Source organism: Pan paniscus, chromosome 22, assembly GCF_029289425.2.
Source record: "Pan paniscus chromosome 22, NHGRI_mPanPan1-v2.0_pri, whole genome shotgun sequence".
NCBI lineage: Eukaryota > Metazoa > Chordata > Mammalia > Primates > Hominidae > Pan > Pan paniscus.
This window is the reverse complement of record NC_073271.2, coordinates 28,350,164-28,370,255: the sequence shown is the minus strand read 5'-3', so window position 1 is coordinate 28,370,255 and position 20,092 is coordinate 28,350,164. Positions and strand designations below refer to the sequence as shown.

The following is a 20,092-nucleotide window of genomic DNA, read 5'->3' as shown; positions in this document are numbered from 1 at the left end:
AATCTTAGTTCACTGCAGTGTCAAACTTGTGGGCTCAAGTGATCCTTTGGCCTCACCCTTCTGAGTAGCTGGGACTACAGGCACATGCCACTATGCCCAGATAATTTTTCATTTTCTTTTTGTAGAGACAGGGTCTTGCTATGTTGCCTAGGCTGGAAATTTTCTAAAACTATACTGATGAAAATCTGGAAGAAGAGGAGTGCTGCTTGTAAGATGGACTTTTAGTTGCTACTACAGTCCAAAGAGAGGACTGTAGCATCTGATCAATATGAGAGACAGAATTATATTATGGACCATAAACACAGGTGCATAAATGTTTCTGAGAGACATTACCCTGTGCTCTTAGACAGTCTCCCACCTTCGGTAATTAGAGCCTGGCAAAAGACATTAGTTTGGAGTAAATATCTAACTTTTTGGTTGCCTTCAAATATGAAGTTTGTATTTTTGTTTGGTGATTCATCTTTTCATTGTTGACAAATCATAAAGGGAGGGACATATTTTATTTGGGTTCATTCTCTTAAATGACAAGTTCAAGAAGAGATATGCACAAGTTCTCTTTGGGGGCTGACAGGGTTAAAGGTCACACCCCTATCTGAGCTTCCTAGATGCTGGCATGGGGTGCTTGGGTGGTGGGGGAGGGATACATGATAGTTTCTTAAGAGAAGGAGTCGTTAGCGATTTAAGGATTTGGGGTTAGCCAACCTGAAGAGGGAGAGTGTGGGAGAAAGGAAGAGATAATCAGAGATAGAGAGCTGGGAGGTGGGAGAGGGAAGGAGAGAGAGAAAAGGAAAGAGAGAAAGAGAGAGAGACTGGGTATTGAATTGGTACATTTAAGAGCCACAAAAATCCTCCCAAAATACTGTTTTCTCAAGGCTGCTTTCATGCAGGTGAGAGAAAGAATCACTGAGATTTTTGTGTTACCTGTTGTATTAGTCTGTTCACATGCTGCTATAAAGAACTGCCCGAGACTGGGTAAATTATAGAGGAAAAAGGTTTAATTGACTCGTAGTTCTTCAGGGCTGGGGAGGCCTCAGGAAACTTAGAATCATGGCAGAAGGGGAAGAAAACAGGTCCTTCTTCACATGGTGGCAGGAAGGAGAAGAATTGAGAGCCAAGCAAAAGGGGAAGCCCATTATAAAACCATCAGATCTCATGAGAACTCACTCTATTATGAGAATAGCGTGGAGGTAACCATCCCCATGATTCAATTGCCTCCCGCTGGATCCCTTCTGCCACAGGTAGGGATTATGGGAACTACAATTCAAGTGAGGTTTGGGTGGGGGCACAGCCAAACCATATCACCTGTTAAGAGACAGCCTTCAAGAAATCTGTTGAAAAGCCCTCCTTCCCCTCTGCCACATCCAGGGCTCACGATTCTATTGGGCTTTCTCATGCTGCGAAATAGGTGAGAGGAGGGATGGGTGCTGTCCAAGGGTTTTGCCAGAGTGGCCTGGCCAAGGGCGTCTAGATGGCTACACAGAAATGAGATTTTACACACATCTGTCCAATCCACCTATGAGAAGCAAGGCTCCTTCTGGAAGGTCTGAGAGTTCCTCAGGACAGCCTAGGGAGTCAGAGCTGGAGAAGAAAGTGGAGGCAGCTGCCCCCTAAGCTGTAGGGGACAGCCAGCATTCAAGCCCTTTGGGAACTGAGAAACAACCTGGGGATGGGAGAGGGATGTGAGGTCCCATAGTCACATGGATTGGGGCTCAGAGTCCTGGCAATCTGATCATGAGTGTGAGGGTGACCTTGCTGGGATCCCAGCTGCTCAAAAGGGAAAATGGAAATTGCTGATTACATCTACATATCTATAAAGATAGCTGATTATCTTTAGGGTTTTATTTTTTAATTGGGACAGGGAGAGTTGGTTAGTATAGAATTTCTGTATTATTTAAAATCTCTTTTATAAGTGCGTCTTTTATAATTAGGAAAAATCTAATATCAAGATTTCCAATTTGGAAAAAAAAAGGGGCAAGAATCAGGGTTGAACTAGGTTCAGATGTTGGGGGCTGGTGACACCCACACTGCTGGCTGGCTCGTGGGCTGGGCATAGTGCCACGGGAAGGAAAGTCGAGTCCCAGCTTAGGAGATAGCACTTCTGTTTCTGGCTGCTCCTTTCTCTCAGGAGGCAGCTGTGTCCTAAGCCTCGGTTTTCTCCTCTGTGAAATGGGAGTGCCAAGAATTCCTCCCTCACAGAGTGGTTGAGAGGCTTCCATGAAAACACCCTGATATATTTTGGATGTTTGTCCCCTGCAAAGCTCATGTTGCTATGTGACCCCCGATGCTGGAAGTGGGGGCTGGGGGAGGTGTTTAGGTCATGGCGGCGGATCCCTCATGAATGACTCGGTGCCCTCCCCATGATACTGAGTTTTCAGCTCTATTAGTTCACTGGAGAGCTGGTTGTTTAAAAAAGCTCCCTCTCGCCCTTCCTCCCCTTCCCCTATGTGTGGAAGCTTCCTGAGGTTCTGACCGGAAGCAGATGCCGGTGCCATGTCTCTTTTCTTTATGTGTTACTCAGCCTCGAGTATTCCTTTATAGCAACACAAAATGGACTAACACAGCCCCATAAAAATTACTTTGTAAATTGCCACGTAAACGTCAGTGGCTCTAATTCTGGAATATAATTTTGGTGTGTTTTTTCCCCTGCTGAGGCTGGAATCCATGGCTCCTCCCAAAAGTCTTCATGGTTAATTATGGCTATGTATAATAGAAACACAAACAGTGTGGATGAGTGCCTGCGCGGCATGCTCACTGCACCTGTGCTGTCTTTCCCCACCCGGGCAGCCTGTGTTAGAGGGTGGAAGACGAGGAGGCACAGGCTGCATGTCTCGACTGAGGGCCCCGCATGGAGGGTTTCATGGTGGGGAAAAGCACCCCCACACTCACTCCTCTAGTCTGTAAAATGTCAGAGAATAACGCATTGCTTTCTCATTGCTCTGTGATGCTGCACTAGGAGGCCAGGGCCCCCTCCTGAGCTTGAAGCATCCACGTTGAAATACAAGATGGCAGGGCCAGATCAACCATCTTTCTCTGCCAGGGAGCCTCAGAGTCTCGATCAGCCTGGGAAGTTTAATGACAGCTATGCAAGTGCTCTTAGGTTTATTTTGGGGCCTTTCCAAAGCAACAGGGGAAAAGTAATTTTATTTTTATAAAGAAGAGAAAAATACCCTGAAAGCCCTTGCCAGTGGAGCCCTTTCTTCATTTTTCTCCCCAGCTACTTGCTTCCTACAAAGCCCTAAGCCTTGAAAAAAAGGCAAGTTTACTGTTCCTAACAAAGGGTGGTTTATGTCCTTTTGCTACAAGACAAAAGGGGGAGGGGAGGAAGTTCAGATCTTTCTTTCTGGAGACTATGAAGTTCCGCTGGGGAAGTAGCTGCCCTGGTCTGCAGGTTAAATAAACATGGAACAGATGGGAAGCATTAGAGGGAATTTGTGAATTCAATGAGACCAGACTATCTTGGTGTTACTGAGTGAAGCAAGGGTTCCACTGAAAGCCTGGGTTAAGCTCTCTGGCCTCATTAGGTCTGAATAGAGAAGGGTAGCGAGACGAATGAATTCCCGACACTGGTTTTGTTTACCTGTGGCTCCGACTGTGTGAACAGGCAGCATATTTATCTATGTTTTAGTCTAAAGATGGAACATATGCCTGTGGGCTCTATTCCATTTAACAAGCTTTTATTGAGCACCTACCATATGTCTGACTCCTAGCTGAGCGCTCAGAGGGATAAGGAAGAAGTGTAGCATCCAGGACAGTGTGGAGAGAGGAAGAAGCTTGAGTGCAGATCCCTATAGTTCCACCATTTTGTGACCTTGGACTGGCTGCTTAATATCCTTGAATCTCAGTTCCTTGGTCTGTAAGATGGGGCAGTAATATCTCAGGGAGAAATTACACTGTATGAGGTGACACATGTCAATGTCATGGCTAAAGTCTTTTGGGTTGCAAGTTACAAAACCCACTTCAAACATAACCAAGAAAGGGAATTTCTTGGAAGGGTGTTGGGGTCTCTCCTGGATTTTACCAGGAAGTGTAGCCTGGGAGCCACAGGGAGGACAGAGAAGACCAGAGCCGTTCTGGGGCTCTCAGCAGCAAGGAGGGGGTATCTTCACCCCAAAGTCTCCACTAACAAAGCTCTTCCATGCAGCGATCTCTGTGCCACTCTCAGTTCCAGCTCTTCACATAGAGTCTGTTTGGTTCAGTTGGCTCTGGCCAGAGGGGCAGGCTCCCAGCCTGAAAGCCTGAGTAGGATGGGGACTGGGTGCCTATATGAATCTTCCGGGCTGCCCCAACAAGATACCACAGATTGAGGGGCTGAAACAACTGGGCTTTGTTTAGACACAGCCGTGTAGCTTGGAAGTCCAAGATCGAGGTGCGGGCAGGGTTGGTTTCTTCTGAGGCCTCTCTCCTTGGCTTGCGGGTGGCCACCTTCTCCCTGTGTCTTCACACATTTTTCCTCCATGTATGGGTCTGTGTCCTAATCTCCTCTTTTTATAAGGACTGTGGTCAGATTAAGGCCTACCCTAATGGCCTCATTTTAACTTAATTACCTCTTTCATAACCCTACATTCGAATATGGTTACCTCAGGAGATCCAGGGGTTAGGACTTTAACATACGAATTTTTTTGTGGCCCACAATTCAGCCCAAAACAATGTCCTCCAACAGACAGGCTTGTTAGGAAGACATTATCAAAGGGGTCCACTCTAGCCATGTCACTAGCCTTGCAACAGGAACATAGCAGGCTCTGTTCAAATTTTGGTACTCTTTTCTTCTCTCTGCAAAGCACTAGCTCTCTGCCACCAAGGAACTCCTTTTCCCCAAGGGAGATGATGCCTGGAGCTGTGAAACAAATCCTGAGCCACGGGATGAGTGTAGACTTGAGACTCCAGAGTTTGGGATCCTGGTCCAGATCATGCCACTGCTTACCAAGTAGGTAAGAGATGTCATCGTTTGGGTCAGTTTCTCATGGATGAAATGGGGTGGGTAGGTAGAGGCAAGTGGGCCCAATGATCCCATGATTCAGTGATTCTAAATCTTGCCTTGGTTAAGGACAGAGCGCCAAAGTGAGGGGTAAATAATTGGTGTTGACGAGAGTTGCTGGGAAAGCCTTCATGCTTGCTCAAAATGGAGTGTTTCCCATAATCTGCGTTTGGGTTGGAGCCAGTCATCATCTATGACTGACTGAATTTTTTTTGGTCAGAAGCAACTCGTCTTTTTTTCTTCTGACAATAAAATAAAATAAAGTTCCGCCCTTCAAAGCCAAAGCAGTACATATTTTGGAGAGAAGTCTCAGAGAAAAGCAGTTTCTGTTCATTTCCCTCCATCATCAGCTTGTCTGCCCCAGCTCCCGCTCTGGCAGACACTGCTGGGGGCTTGGCAGAGCTGGGATTGCTGCTCTTGAGATTCTGAAGGCCAGTGACTGAAAGAGAAGGCGCTGGAAAGGGTCTGTCAGGACTCCAGTGACAAAGTGAAGGATTTAGGACAAGAGTCAGATAAGATAAAGAGAAGGAAGATGCCCTCAACTCTGAGTTCTGGAATGAAAGTTTCTCAGGGAGTTCCCACAAGGACACTGTGTCCTCAGTTTCCTGGGTGCTTGGATGAATCTTGGGGCTTTTCCTTTACACATGGAACCTCTTCTTGAGATTTGAGGGGCTCCATAAATCATACCCTCTCCCCCCTGCCAGACTCCTAAACCAAGACAAAAGGAGAGGAGAGTGTGCCTCGGAGGCACAGTAGTGGGTTTCCTAACAGAAACCAGAGACTCAGAGGCCAGGGAAGAAGGGGGGTACCGAAGGGCGTGTGCAGTCCCAGGTCTACACCTGGCTGGTTCTGAAAGACAAGCAGGAGCAGCAGCTGAGCTCTGCTGGCCCAGCTTCTCTTTCCAGCAAATGAGGGGTGGTGATAGAGTTTGTATACATGTCTCTGCCCGAATCTCTTGTTGAAATGTAATCCCTAGTGTTGGAGGTAGAGCCTGGTGGGAGGTGATTTGATGATAGGGGCGGATTTCTCATGAATAGTTTAGCACCATCCCCTTGATACTGTCCTCACCATAGTGAGTCAGTTTGTGAGATCTGGTTGTTTAAAAGGGTGTAGCACCTACCCCTCCATCTCTTGCTCCTGCTCTGGGCCTGTGCCTGCTTCCCCTTTGCCTTCTAACATGATTATGAGCTTCCTGAGGCCACTCCAGAAGCCGAGCAGATGCCAGCATCACGTTGCCTGTAAAGCCTGCAGAACCGTGAGCCAATTAAACCTCTTTTCTTTACAAATTACCCAGTCTCAGGTATTTCTTTATAGCAATGCAAGAATGGCCTAATACAGGTGTCCAGGGGCAGAGGGAGGCTGAGTGTCAGGTGAATGGATGTCCTGACTCGTAGAAGGAAAGATCAGGAATAGGAAGAAAAGCTTTCCCACAAAACTGCCACTTACCCCAGAACAACTCACCCAGCATAGTCAGGTGTTAGGTCTTTACTGAAGGTTTGGAAGGACAGAGGGTGGGCTCACACTGCTTGACACTGATGGCTTAACCTTGAGTATTAGCCATTGGCCTCCTTGTCTTGGAAGTCCTTTGGCCCTGCCACCAAGAACTGTTCCCTGGCTGCCTCCTTCCCAGCTGCAGCTTCCTCTGGTGTTGCTAGAGCCTTCCCTCCTGGAAGGTGCTTCTCCTGAATTCCTCTTATAATGCAGAGAATTTTGACTCTTCGTCCCTCTGTTGGACATCTAAGTAACATTAAAGGGCTCAGCTTCACACACGATCACATATCTATTTCGGCATCTTGGAAGAGCGAGCAGGGATGTTGACATTTCAGGGTTTCCATGCTCTCTGCTTTATCTGTGTAGGTGGAAGGGAACACTTCAGGTATTTATCTTCCCAGTGCGATGACTGATGCCCGCTAGAAGGCAGAAGTGACACCATCAGTTTGGGTGTTCAGGAGCATTCTTTTAATTTATTGTAGGGTCCTGCCTACCATAATCCAGGAGGTGGTCTTCCAGACATTAAATAGGATCATGAAATCAATGGCGTGAGCCTTCACAAGTAAGTCAATGATCAATTAATCAATTAAGGTTTTATTGTTGAGAACGATGTGCATTATGGAACTAACAATTCTTTTTCCAAATGAAATCCAGATTTCAACTCCATTTATTGAATTGTGAACAGTCCATTTTTTCCTGCAAATTTAAATTGCTGCCAAAGTGTTTACTGAATATGTACATTGCTCTGTTTTTGGACTTTATTTTATGTCAACAGATCCATTTGTCTATTGCTGTACCAGTAGCATACTTTTAAAATATGGTTGCTTTATAGTTACCATATTTTGATATCTTCTATATAAAATCCTTCCATCTTTGTGCCTTTTCCAAAAAACTCTTGGCTTAATGTGTGGATTTTTACTTCCCATTGGTTGGTTGGTTGGTTGGTTGGTTGGCTGGTTTCTGAGACAGGATCTCTGTTGCCCAGACTCGAGTGCAGTGGCTCAATCATAGCTCACTGCAGCCTCAACCTCCCAGGCTCAAGCAGTCCTCCCACCTCAGCCTCCCAAGTAGCTGGGATTACAGGCATGCACCCCCACACCTGGCTACTTTTTTGATTTTTTGTAAAGATGAGGTTTCACTATGTTGCCCAGGCAGATCTCAACTTCCCGGACTCAAGTGATCCTCCCACCTTGGCCTCCCAAAATGTTGTGATTACAAGCATGAGCCACCATGCCTGGCCCCCACTGATTTAGTAAAAGTCAGCTTTTTGTGGCATATTTTACAAAGGATCAAATTAGTAAAAAATGAAATGTACAATTTGATGAGTTTGACACATATACACCCTCATGTAACCACCTCACAATTATAATGTAGCATATTTACAGCACCTAAAAAAAAAAAAATTCCCGTATGCCCTTTTGGAGTCAATTTCCTCCCCAGCTCTGGCCCCGCGCAATCCACTGTGCTTTCTTCTGTCGCTATGGTTTTTCCTTTCCTAGAATATTATATGAAGGAAATCATACCGTATGTAGTCTTTTGTGTCTGACTTTCCTTCACTTAGCAGAATGCTTTTCAGATCATCCATGTTATTGCAGGAATCACTAGGTCGTACCTTTTTATTGCTGCTGGTTATCCATTGTATGGATGTATTACAATTTGTTAACCCACTGATGATGGACATCTGGGTGGTTTCCAGTTTTATAGTGTTATGACTTCTTCTTCTTTTTTATTTTTATTTTTTTGAGTCGGGGTCTCGCTGTGTCGCCCAGGCTGGAGTGCTGTGGCACGATCTCGGCTCACTGCGGTTCATTGCGGCTCACTGGCTAATTCTTGTATTTTTAGTAGAGACAGGGTTTCATCATGTTAGCCAGGCTAGTCTCGAACTTCTGACCTCAGGTAATCTGCCTGCCTTGGCCTCCCAAAGTGCTGGGATTACAGGTGTGAGCCACCGCGCCTGGCCTTGTCATGAATAAAACTTCTAATAAGTATCTGCATACAAATTTTTGAGTGGACACAGGCTCACATTTCTCTTGGGTAAACCCCTGTGAGTAGGATTGCTGGGTCATATGGTAAGTCTGTGTTTAACTTTATAAGAAATGTTTAGATGTTCCAGTTTCTCTGCATCCTCACCAGCACTTGTTACTGTCAGGTTTTAAAATTTATTCTAATAGGTGTACAGTGGTGCCTCATGATCATTTTCATTTGCATCTGCCTAATGACTATGATAAACATCTTTTTCATATGCTTGTCACATATATATACCATTTGGTAACACACCTATGCTAGTGTTTTGACCATTTTTTAAAAACTGGGTTGTCTGATTTTCTTACTGCTGCACTTTGGTAGTTCTTTTTATATTCTAGATCCAACTCTTTTTTTAGGTATTTAAAAAATATTATCTCCCAGTCTGTAGCTTGATTTTTTATTCTCTTAACTTTTCACTGAGCAAGTTTTTGATTTTGATAAAGTCCAATTTAGCAACTTTATCTTTTTTGGTGTCATATCTATGAACTCTTTGCCTAATCCCAGATTACAAAGATTTTCTCCTATGTTTGCTTCTAAAACGTTTAACGTTTTTCATTTAGGTTTGTGATCTATTTTGAATTTTTTTAAATAAGGTGTGAGGTTTCTGCTGAAGTTTATTTATTTTGCCTCTGGATGTCCAATAAGTCCACACCATCTGTTGGAAAGCCATCCTTCTTCCAGTGAATCGCTTTTCACCTTTGTCAAAAATCAGTTGGTTCTGTCTGTGTGGGTCTGTTTCCAGGTGCTCTCTTTTGTTCTGCCAGTACCACACTGTCTTGGGGAGGTAGATAAATAGTTCACTCATTTGTTAGGAGTCTGACTACACTTTTGCTGAAAGAAGTGTTTTAAAACATTACCAGTTCGGCGTGGCCCCACCATGTCTGAGTCTTCACTACCCCTGTCCATCCATCAGAGTCCCACAACACTGGGAGCTTCTGGAGGGCAGGGATAGGGACATTCTTTTTGATAAGCCCAGCACAGGACCTTCCACATAGCAGGTGCTCAATCATATTTGTGGGGAAAAAAATTATTAATGATTCACTGGCTAAATACTGTCTACATTCAAGAATACAGACAAGAAGTCACATTTAGAAGGAGGCTTTTAATCACAGAGAGACCATTTTACAAACAGGGAGCAGAGACATTTTTGCTGTGCTCCAGCACTCAAAAACTTTTTCTTTTTTTTTTAAGTACAGTCTAATTCAGATGAAGAAAATATACTTATGGGCTATGACCTTTTTCCCCAACCAAAATGAAATAATTATATTAAATGCCATGAAAAAAATGACGTATATTTATACCTAAGATTATCTATTTTACTCAATAGAAGAATATGATGAAGAAACAGGCACTGGCTTTCACCTTCCGAAATGGCCATATCCAGGCATCTTTGGAAAGTGACAGGCCATGGAGCCTTATCATCCCTCCTCCTGAAGTGGATTCAGGTTTATATTGGAAAATTCAATCGCTCTCAGGCTGCTTCTTGCTGCTGTAAAAATCCTTTCTGGTATGAAATTGTCAAGAGAGCAACACAGAAGAATTTCTTTGAGTCTTCTGTGGGACAAGAAAATAGCTCGATAAGGCAGTTTTCCATAATTGTGCTCTTTATAGTGAAATGTTACCTGCTTTGCCTCTGAGCTGTTAAGGGTTGACATGTGTGTCTTTTATTACACCTGCCAGGGGAGGAAAGAATGTCAGAAACCCAGCCTGAGAAGCCCTAGTTCCTTCTCTGATGTTTAATTTCTCACATCTCTGCTTCAGACAGTCTGGTCTAGCAGACAGGCAACAAGGCCGAGGTAGCTGGCTCCAAGTCTTCCTAAATTCTCAGGAACTCCATGTTCCTTCCAAGGAAAGGGAAATAGGATGTAGCCCATCACCCTGCCACACCATCTTCACTGAGACAGAATCATAAGAATGATGACACTTAAGTTACCATTTGGTGTCACATCCTTGACAGTTGGCTCTGTCGCTTTCTTGAGGTTTTTTTTTTATTATTATTGTCAGCTAGACATTTTGCTTCTTCAAATAAAGCAATACTCCACTGGAATGTTGCTTGGATTTTAATTGTGTTTTCTTTGGATGGAAAAGAATTTGAAGTTCTACTTTCGTAATAACCACACCAAATGATTTACTTAAATTGAAAGTGAACAGTCAGTTACATGTTTAGTTTTCAGTCATGACATTGTATATGAAAGTTATGAAAAGGTAAGTGCCATCTATGTTGACTCTGAAAAAATATACATATAAAAATCACTACGGTCTCTCTAGAAACGCTGAAAGCCAAATATAATCTTAACATTTAAATGTGAACTTGAGGAATAGGGCCACATTTTAACAGCTTGACAGGCTTCAGTTTCAGCTGCTTTCTTTAAAGAGAAATTTCTAAATATTTAAGCAGCATCTGTCAAGTCTCCCAGACATGAGCCATGAATGAGACTTCCTGTATTATGGGGATTGTAGTGACTGCTAGAAAAATAAACTGCAAATAAATGAATCCAAGGGAGAGGGATGCAAATACGCTCTGCAGTACGAGTTCACTGAGAAGGGATTGCTGGACTAATTTCCTTGAGTAGGTACTTTAAAAAAAACCAAAACCACATCTTTTGGGCGTCAGTGTCTGTGGCAGTCCATTGCAGACACAGATGTTTGTATACAAAGACCAGGGCATTCATGTATAAATACGAGTAAGTGTAGCAACATATATTGTATATCCAAGTCTTATTTAATCGTGACAACATTTTTGTGTGCTATTATTATCACCATCCTATAGATGGAGAAGAAACCAAGTCTGGCTGTATCCCTTGATTTTGCCCAGGGTCACTGTCTTAGTTTGTTTTGGCTGCTATAAGAAAATACCACCAACTGGGTGGCTTATAAACAACAACTGTGAGAAATTTAGTTCTCACAGTTCTGGAGGCTGGGAAGTCCAAGAACAAGGCCCCGTAGGTTTGGCATCTGGTGGCAGCTGCTCTTGGTTCCTAGATGGCATCTTCTTGCTGGGTACTCATGTGGTGGAAGGGACAACTCTCCTCTCTTTAGCTCCTTATAAGGATGCTAATCCCATTCATGAGGGCTTCACCTTCGTGACCTAATCACCTGTCCAGAGACATTCCAGTACCACCATGTTGGGGATTAGGTTTTAACGTATGAATTTAAGGGACACAAAGGTTCAGTCCATGCATCATGTAATTGGTTGATGTTGGTTCTGCTGTCTCCAGAACCAACATTGCAGCAATGTGATGCAACGTTCGCAGCACTGTGACATTGACATCATCGTGTCCCCCACAGACCTGGACTGCGTATTTGTACGTAATTCCCAACAACTCAAATGGAATTCTGCTTTAAGGATGCCTACTTATTTATTTATAACTTCTTTTGTTTCAGTAGTACCCAGAAGAAAAAGATGTCTGTGGTTCAGGAAAGGTGATCAGGAATAACCCAGCAGCCCCTTTCAGTCAACAGCAGTGTATTTTTCTTTGAAACCACCAAAGATTTTCTCCTTAGGAAAATGTCCTTGGCATGTAATTAATGTGCCAATCCCGTAGCACTTTTCTTCCTCAGAGGGCTAAATAGAGTTTGAGCTTCCTTTGTTTAAAAGCAGCAACAGAAAATACCAAACCTAAGGGTGGAACTCATGCTGAGCCCTTTTCCCGTTCTGTTTTCTTTCTCGTGGCTCTTCTGTGGTCAGAATATTATAAAAGCCTCCTATGGCTCACAGTCAGTCAAAGAATCCATTTTTCTTCCGAGGCGGCTCGCACATACCTGGTTGCGATGGCCCCTTCGTGGGGAACCTTTCATGGTGAGAATCTTATAAATAACAAAGAGCAGCACAAGAAAGCTTTTGGTGATAGAAATTCTTTTCTCACTTCAGTTTTCTGCTCAACATTTCTGGGTGAAAATGATTGGGATTTTATTTTCTGTCAAACCTTATCAGTATCAGCTAGGTTCCAAGGAATTTTTAGTCCAGCTGGAAGATTGCTCCTGGGAATGAAAAATTGCATAAATGCTTTCCACTTTAAGTTCAGGTAAAATATCCTTCCCCTTGTCCCTAGCTCCTGCCTCCCCACCAGAAAACTAACCCCTAATAATAATAATACTTGGTATTTGTGCTGGGAATTAACTTCTCAGGGTCGGACGGAAAGCAAGTGTAGAGAAGTGATACCGTGGGGATGAAAAAGCTTGACTTCTTTAAAGTAGTTCTTCCCCCACTATTGAAGCATGGCATTTGTATGTTAAGAAGAAAATAAGTTACTCATAATCCCATTGCACAGGTGTAAATGCTGTTAATATTTTGCTAAGATTTTTTCCCAGTGCACATATATAATTTTTTTCTTACACAATTGAAATTCTAAAGACAGTGTTATGTTAGGTGGAATCCGTATCTCTTATGTAAAACTAAAAGACGTATTTTTTTTCCCCCCAAGGAACAAATCCTCACACTGTGAGGTTGGAATGATTATTTAGACACTTTGACAAACGTCGAATTGTACATTGGAACAGGAATTTCTGATGTCCTTTTTCCTCTGTTCATGGTTCCCCAAAATCACCCCTCCCTCTTCTTGACAGCAGCAACAGGCAGAGGAAAGAATGCTTTTGACTTACAGAAGTCACTAGAGTGGTACAGTCACAAAGATACAAGAAGGGCTTGGGACCCACAGAGTTCTGAGGAAGGGAGGAGTGACATGGACCACACAAACAAGGGCATAGAGGTGATGGTATTGGGGGTTGATTGAGGAAGGGGCAAAGGGATAACAGAGAGGGAATGGTGATAGTGGGGAAAAGCCAGCATGGCAGAGACAGAATTTCATCTGTCCCTGTGCATCGTCTAGCACTTACAGCAGGGTGGGGTCATGGAGCAAGTTATGATTAAAGTGGGTAGAAGGAACATAAATTATTTCCAGACTGAAGTAAAGAAAAACTGGTGTATGACCCTGTAGCTGTCTCATCCCCTGCTGTAGGAAATGGGGAGGCCTCACATTAAAAATGCTGTATCCTGGATCCCTGAGAGACTTCTTGGACTTGTAGTATGAATGTGTGGAACAAACCTAAGTTGTATAAAGTCACTGAGATTTGGGGGGTTATTGTCACTGCAGCACAACCTATCCTATCCTAACTAATTTAGCCATGTGGATTCTTAAAAGAAATTTGCCTTCTTTGTCTTGCTTGTGGCTAGGCATGGGCAAAGTGTTCATGTGACACAGGGGTTGGGTGAAATCTATGATGGGGCTTTAGAAAATGGCTTTTCTGCCTTAGAAGAAGAGATGAGTGTGGAGACACTGCCATTCTCCCCTCTCCTTTTGCCAGATGTTGACATATTATATAGATATGGTACTTGGGGCTATGGCAGCCTCCTTGTAACCATAAGGGGAGGCATTACTGACACAGGGATTACAGGGCAGAAAGATGGAGAGCATCTGGGTCCTTAATGACACCATAGAGCCACTGAACCAAGCCTGGAGCTTTCCTGCCTCTGTACTTCTGATTGGGTCTGTTAAGACTATCCTTAGCCTTTTAGCTACTTCTGGTTGGTTCCTCCCCTACTCACAGTCAGAGTATCCTAGCTGTCCATCTAATAGTATGTTAACAATAAAATAATTAAAATGATCATTTTTCCTAATCATCAGGAATATAATTCTACAATTTTGCAATCTGTTAAATGCTCATAAGATATATTTAGGGGCAGGGCTTCGTCCTCAAAGACTCTTATTTTATAAAAGGACTCATTAGAGTTGTTTCAAATACCAGTTACCCATGTGCATTTCAGTGATCAATTATGAAATGAAAGCATTAGGAACTATCTGTAATTTGCTTATCAACTCCAAATGAAGCTTAAATGATTTCTTTAATGTTACTAAAATTATTAAGGCTTAGCCCATTGTAAGTGTTCAGTGAAAGGCAGCCATTAGTACTATTAAGCTATGGCAATTGGCTGTACTTTTTGGACATGGACTCCACTGTGGATTCACTGGCAGGTGGACATGGGACTGTACCTGGCAGGCCAGGCTGAGTTATGCTGTGCTAACACATCAGCAACCTGGCAACCTCAGGGGCTTGCAGCAGCATCAAGGTTTGTTTCTCTCTCATGCTGCATGACCCTCTCAGGCAGGCTTGGTTCTGCCCACATCATCTGCAGTTCCAAGGCTGATGGAACGGCCTGTCTGGAACATTGCTGGTTTTGTGGCAAAGAGAAGAAAGAGACCATGAATCATGGCCTGGCCTTTATAGCTTTCTTCTGAAAGCAACACACGTCACTTCTGCCCACATCTCATTGGCTGAAGCAAGTTGATTTTTACAGGGCGGGGGTGGGGGGTGTTGCACCACGAGAGGAAAGTAGAATTTGGGGGAACAGTAATACAATCCAATGGAGGCAATGAATTGGGGTGTCTGAGACCCTCAAGTCAGCCCAGTTTCCCTAAGAAGGTATCACTGCTCTCAGACCCTTGCCTGCATTCCTGATATCTCATTGCCCTGCAAACTGTACCCCCATATCCATTCTCTTTTCACTCATAGCAATAGAACAGTCCATTGGTAGCTGGATTCATGGCTCCCAAGTTAAACCCTCCATCTGCCAGCCTCCCTTGCAGGTAGATGTGGCTGTGTATTTAACTTTTTGGTAAATGGAAATATAGCCTTAAGATGATGTGTGATCCAGGTCATGCCCTTAAAAGGAAGGGGCATATCCACCCCTTTACCTGTTCCCACTTGCTGCTGGCTGAAGTCCAGATGCAATGATGAACCACGCTGGACTCACCAGACAAGAGTGATGCTCTGGAGATGGCAAAGCAACATGAGGAGGAATCTGTACCCTCTCAAGAGCTATGCCATTGAGCTGCCATACTAGCCTGGACTTCTACATAAGACAGAAATAGATAAATAGATTTTGATTTATTTTTTTGACCAGTGTTATTTTGGGTTTCTGTTTCATCAGTCTTACATACACATTTCCTGCCCAAGTACACTCTTTTTGTTGTTGTTGTTGAGAGGGAATCTTGCTCTGTCACCCAGGTTGGAGTGCGGTGGTGCAATCTTGGCTCACTGCAAGCTCCACCTCCCGGGTTCACGCCGTTCTCCTGCCTCAGCCTCCCGAGTAGCTGAGACCACAGGCCCTCGCCACCACACCTGGCTAATTTTTTTGTATTTTTTTTTTTTAGTAGAGACGGGGTTTCACCGTGTTAGCCAGGATGGTCTCGATCTCCTGACCTCGTGATCCACCCACCTCGGACTCCCAAAGTGCTGGGATTACAGGCGTGAGCCACCGCACCCGGCCCACTCTTTTTTTATTTTAAATAAAACGCAGCTGGCATTAAACAATAGCAGAGAAAAAAAGGCCAGGTTATATTTAGTAATAAAAATGCCCAACTGCATGAGAGTTCTCTGATGCCACTTGCAGGGGGGGGTCTTGAGACAGTGAGGCTGCTTCTTCTCCAGGACACTCTTCAAAGGGAAGGAGAAATGCCTTCCGAGATCAGACAGGACAGCTCCTGGAAGTAAGAGCTGTCCCTCTTTACCTTCCTCTTTTCCCATTTTATCCTGCAGATGTCCTTCCCATAGAAAAGCTTGTTCTCCATGGTGGGTTGAGGACAGGCAGTCCAATGATGGATGATGGTGGGCAGGTCTCAAACCGTGCCTGAACGCGGTGTCTCCACAGAGAACGTGCAGGCTATACACTCGCCTTGGCCTTTGCAGGGGCCAGTGGTTAAATAGGCTTCTAGCTTCTTTGTTGATGTTTCCTTTTTTGCTGGCACAATTTCTCCCATTTGTTCGTATTTTTCCTAGTAGAGATGTCAAATAGGTTTCACCTCATGTGTCAACACTTATGTATTGGTAGTGGCTGCCAGAGTCACTGTGTTGGGTTCCCTGAAGCAGAACCTCAGGCAAGGATTCAGATGCACTGGGTTTATTGAAAGGGGCTCTTTGGAGGAAGGGAGTGAGGGCAACCAGATAGGGCAGGGGAAGGAGCTATGTAGGGATGTGGTCTCAGCTGCAGCCCAATTTCAGCTTAATCCCATGCAGGCCTCTAGAGCGTAAATCACACCTCAGAGTTGTACCCACTTCGAGGCAAGAGGGCTGGACTTTATTAGTCAGTTATTGGTTGCTGGCCGCCTCAGGTGAAGATCCTCCAATTCCGCTGAAGACAATTCTGTGGAGGTGGGGGCAGCTGTGAGTATCCAGTATTGGCATTCATAGCAGCCAGGAAATGGGTGCCCTTAGTGATAAAAGGGACCTGGGAGCAATACCAACAGCATCTACTCCTCTGCATTCATGCTCAGGGAATGAGTGTTGTGATCAATTAGCTATGTCTGCCATGGGCATGGGTCATCTCTGTGGAGACCCATGCTGGGAGGAGAGGAGAGGAAAGAATGAAATAGGTGCTCCTCTGTCTCAAGAGCTCTGGTAAAATGTTTACTGAGGAAAGTTATGAAAATTACAGAATAAGATTTGCATTACAGCTTACTGTTAGTCCGTTCTTGTGTTGCTATAAAGGAATACCCAAGGCTGGGTAATTTATAAAGAAAAGAGGTTTTATCTTGGCTCATGGTTCTGTAGGCTGTACAGGAAGTGTGGTGCCGGCATCTGCTGGGCTTCTAGTGAGGCCTCAGGAAGCTTCCAATCACGGCGGAGCCTGCATGTCACATGATGAGAGAGGGAGCCAGAGAGCCAAGGGGGAGGTCTCAGACTCCTTTAAACAAGCAGTTCTCACATGAACTGAGTGAGAACACACTCATCACTGTGGATGCTGCTAAGCCAGTCATGGGGGGTCCCACCTTCAACATTGGGGATTACATTTCAACAGGAGATTTGGAGGGGACAAACATCCACACCACATCATGGCCCAACCATTGCCTTATAAATTGAGAGGGATTACATTTCAACAGGAGATTTGGAGGGGACAAACATCCACACCACATCATGGCCCAACCATTGCCTTATAAATTGAGAGCACTACCTCTTTCCTAAGGACTCAGAAGCAGAGCTTCTGGTAAGAACCTTTGGTTGCAAGCAACAGATTTCATTCCTGGGTAACTTCAGCACGTTAGGCATTAGGACTATGGGAAGCACATTGAGGGAGCTCATGGGATCAAAGAAAGACCGTAAGGCTGAGCAGGAATTGGGGCCACTCCAGCATCCTCAGCATCAGGACTGCTTTCTAGGGTGGGGCCAGAACCCTCCGCTCCAACCACCTCTGGTCTCTCTGATTCCTTCTTTTTGATCAACTTATAATTTTAGAATAGTTTCAGTTTACTGAAAAGTTGCAAGAATATTAGAAAGAGTCCCTGTACTATTTCCGCTATTGTTAACACTGCTATGGTACATTTGTCACAAATAATGAACGGATGTTGACACATTGTTATTACCTAAATTCCACAGTTTACTCAGATTTCCTTAGTTTTTATTTAATATCATTTTTCTGCCCCAGGAGCCCATCCAGGGCACTGCATTACATTTAGTAGTCATATCTCCCGAGGCTTCTCTAGACAGAATTTCTCAGACTTTCCTTGTTTTTGATGACTGGACAGTTTTGAGGAGTATTGGTGAGGTGTTTGTAGAATATCCTTTACTTTCTGTTCCCCTTTAATTTTGGCTCAGTTTGAGTCCAGTGTCTTCCTCCTTGGATCAATTTGCCATGGCCAGGGGCAGAGTGGGAGCAGAACAAGTCCATGGTTGGGGTGGGAGTCATTGTGAACCCTAGCCATCCCATTTTGTGCCTACAACCTTGGTAATGAAATCAGGGTCCCCTGCCTGCAAGATAAGATGAAACGAATTACAGCTCCCAGGAGGATGATTCCATATGCCCACAATGGTAGCATAAGAAGTGGCACAAAATTTGATGGCCAAGGTTAAGCAATTGTAGAGAGGAAACCTGAGTAATTCTGACCAGAATCAAAGCCGTGGCTGCTACGTACTTTATTCTCTGTGCTTCAGCTTAAAACAGGAGAGTATGCCTGAAATTCCTTTTCCATTGCTTGTCATTTTGATTACAGTATCACTGCACATAGCAATTTTTTTTCCTATCAACAAAATGGCAAACCCTCAAAGTGTAGATTCTTACGATTACACGGTACAATTAATTTCTTATTTCTTTTGTTTCTCTCCCCATCCCAACCCTGAAGATTACAGAACAATTGATGTGCAAGACCTTGGTTAAAAACAACTGCTGCTGAGAAAAATTCAGAAATGCAATTCATTTCTAAATAGGTCATTTACATAGCAAAGAGCTGTGGTGCTCACTGAACTGAGCTGAACTCATTGAACTCATTGACTCATGCCTTTATTCAGAAAACAAGGAATTCATCCAGGAAAGCAATTAAACACTGGCCTATTTAAAGAAACCTGTTGCTCTTTTGTAAACTGGACAATTATTTGTTTGCCCAGAATATAAAGGTTAAGTGAATTTAGACTACTGCCTTTCCTGTTTTCAAACAGAAACAATTTCACTGTGTATGTCAATGCTGGACCAGATAAAATGATCATTTTCAGGTTCCCATTGATTCTCCATCTCTGCTCACTCTAATACCCTGTAGAGAGCACCTAAAATCTACTGTCTTAGCAAGCTTCCAGTATACAATATAATATTATAACTATAGTCCTCATATTGTACATTAGGTCTCTAGGTTTTATTCATCCTGCCTATCTGCAGCTTTGTCTCCTTTGACATATATCTCTTCATTTCTTCCCTCTCCTTCCACCTTCCTGGTAACCACAGTTTTAATTCTTTGTTTCTATGCATTTGACTCTTTAAAAGTTTCTTCATATAAGTGAGATCATGCAGCATTTTTCTTTCTGTGTCTGGTTAATTTCACGTAGCATGATGTCCTCCAAGTTCATGTATGTTGTCACAAAGATGAATAATATTTGTATTTTTTAAAGGCTGAATAATATTCAATTATATATATACACAAAATGGATATTATTCTGTATACAATGGAAGTTATTCAGTATACAATGGATATTATTCAGCCTTAAAAATGATGGATACTCTAAAGATATATATATCTATATATATGTAATATAAAGATATATAATGTGTATCTATTTATGCATACCACATAGATACATATATTGTGGTATGTACATATATTTATCTATATAGCTATATCTATAGATATATCTTTATATCTATGAATGATAAAGAAATTGTGGTATGCACATATATCTATATATCTAGATATATCTATAGATCTCTATATCTGAATATATAGATCTTCATGGTATATTTGCTCAGATCCTAGAAATATCTAGATATATAGCTATAGGTATAGATATATAGAGATAGAGATAGATATATACATACATGTACATACCACAGTTTCTTTATCCATTCATCTGTTGACAGATGCTTAGGTTGTTTCCATATCTTGGTTACTGTGAATAATGCAGCAGTGAACATGGGCATGCAGATGTCTCTACAAGATGCTGATTTCATTTCCTTTGGGAATATACCCAGCAGAGAGATTGTCGGGTCATATGGTAACTCTTTTTTTTGTTTTGTTTTGTTTTGAGACGGAGTCTTGCTCTTTGCCCAGGCTGGAGTGCAGTGGCGCAATCTTGGCTCACTGCAAGCTCCGCCTCCTGAGTTCACGCCATTCTCCCTCCTCAGCC

General features: G+C 43.4%; 1 long non-coding RNA gene across 1 annotated transcript in view; it reads left to right on the top strand.

Annotated features, from left to right (window-relative positions):
• The first annotated feature begins 4,778 nt into the window (after positions 1-4,778).
• Positions 4,779-20,092, top strand: part of LOC134729723 (uncharacterized) — a 158,238-nt gene continuing 142,924 nt past the window's right edge. Inside the window, exons 1-2 of the long non-coding RNA XR_010111082.1 lie at positions 4,779-4,928; positions 6,949-7,028. This is a non-coding gene — a long non-coding RNA (uncharacterized LOC134729723). The remainder of the gene's footprint in view (positions 4,929-6,948; positions 7,029-20,092) is intronic.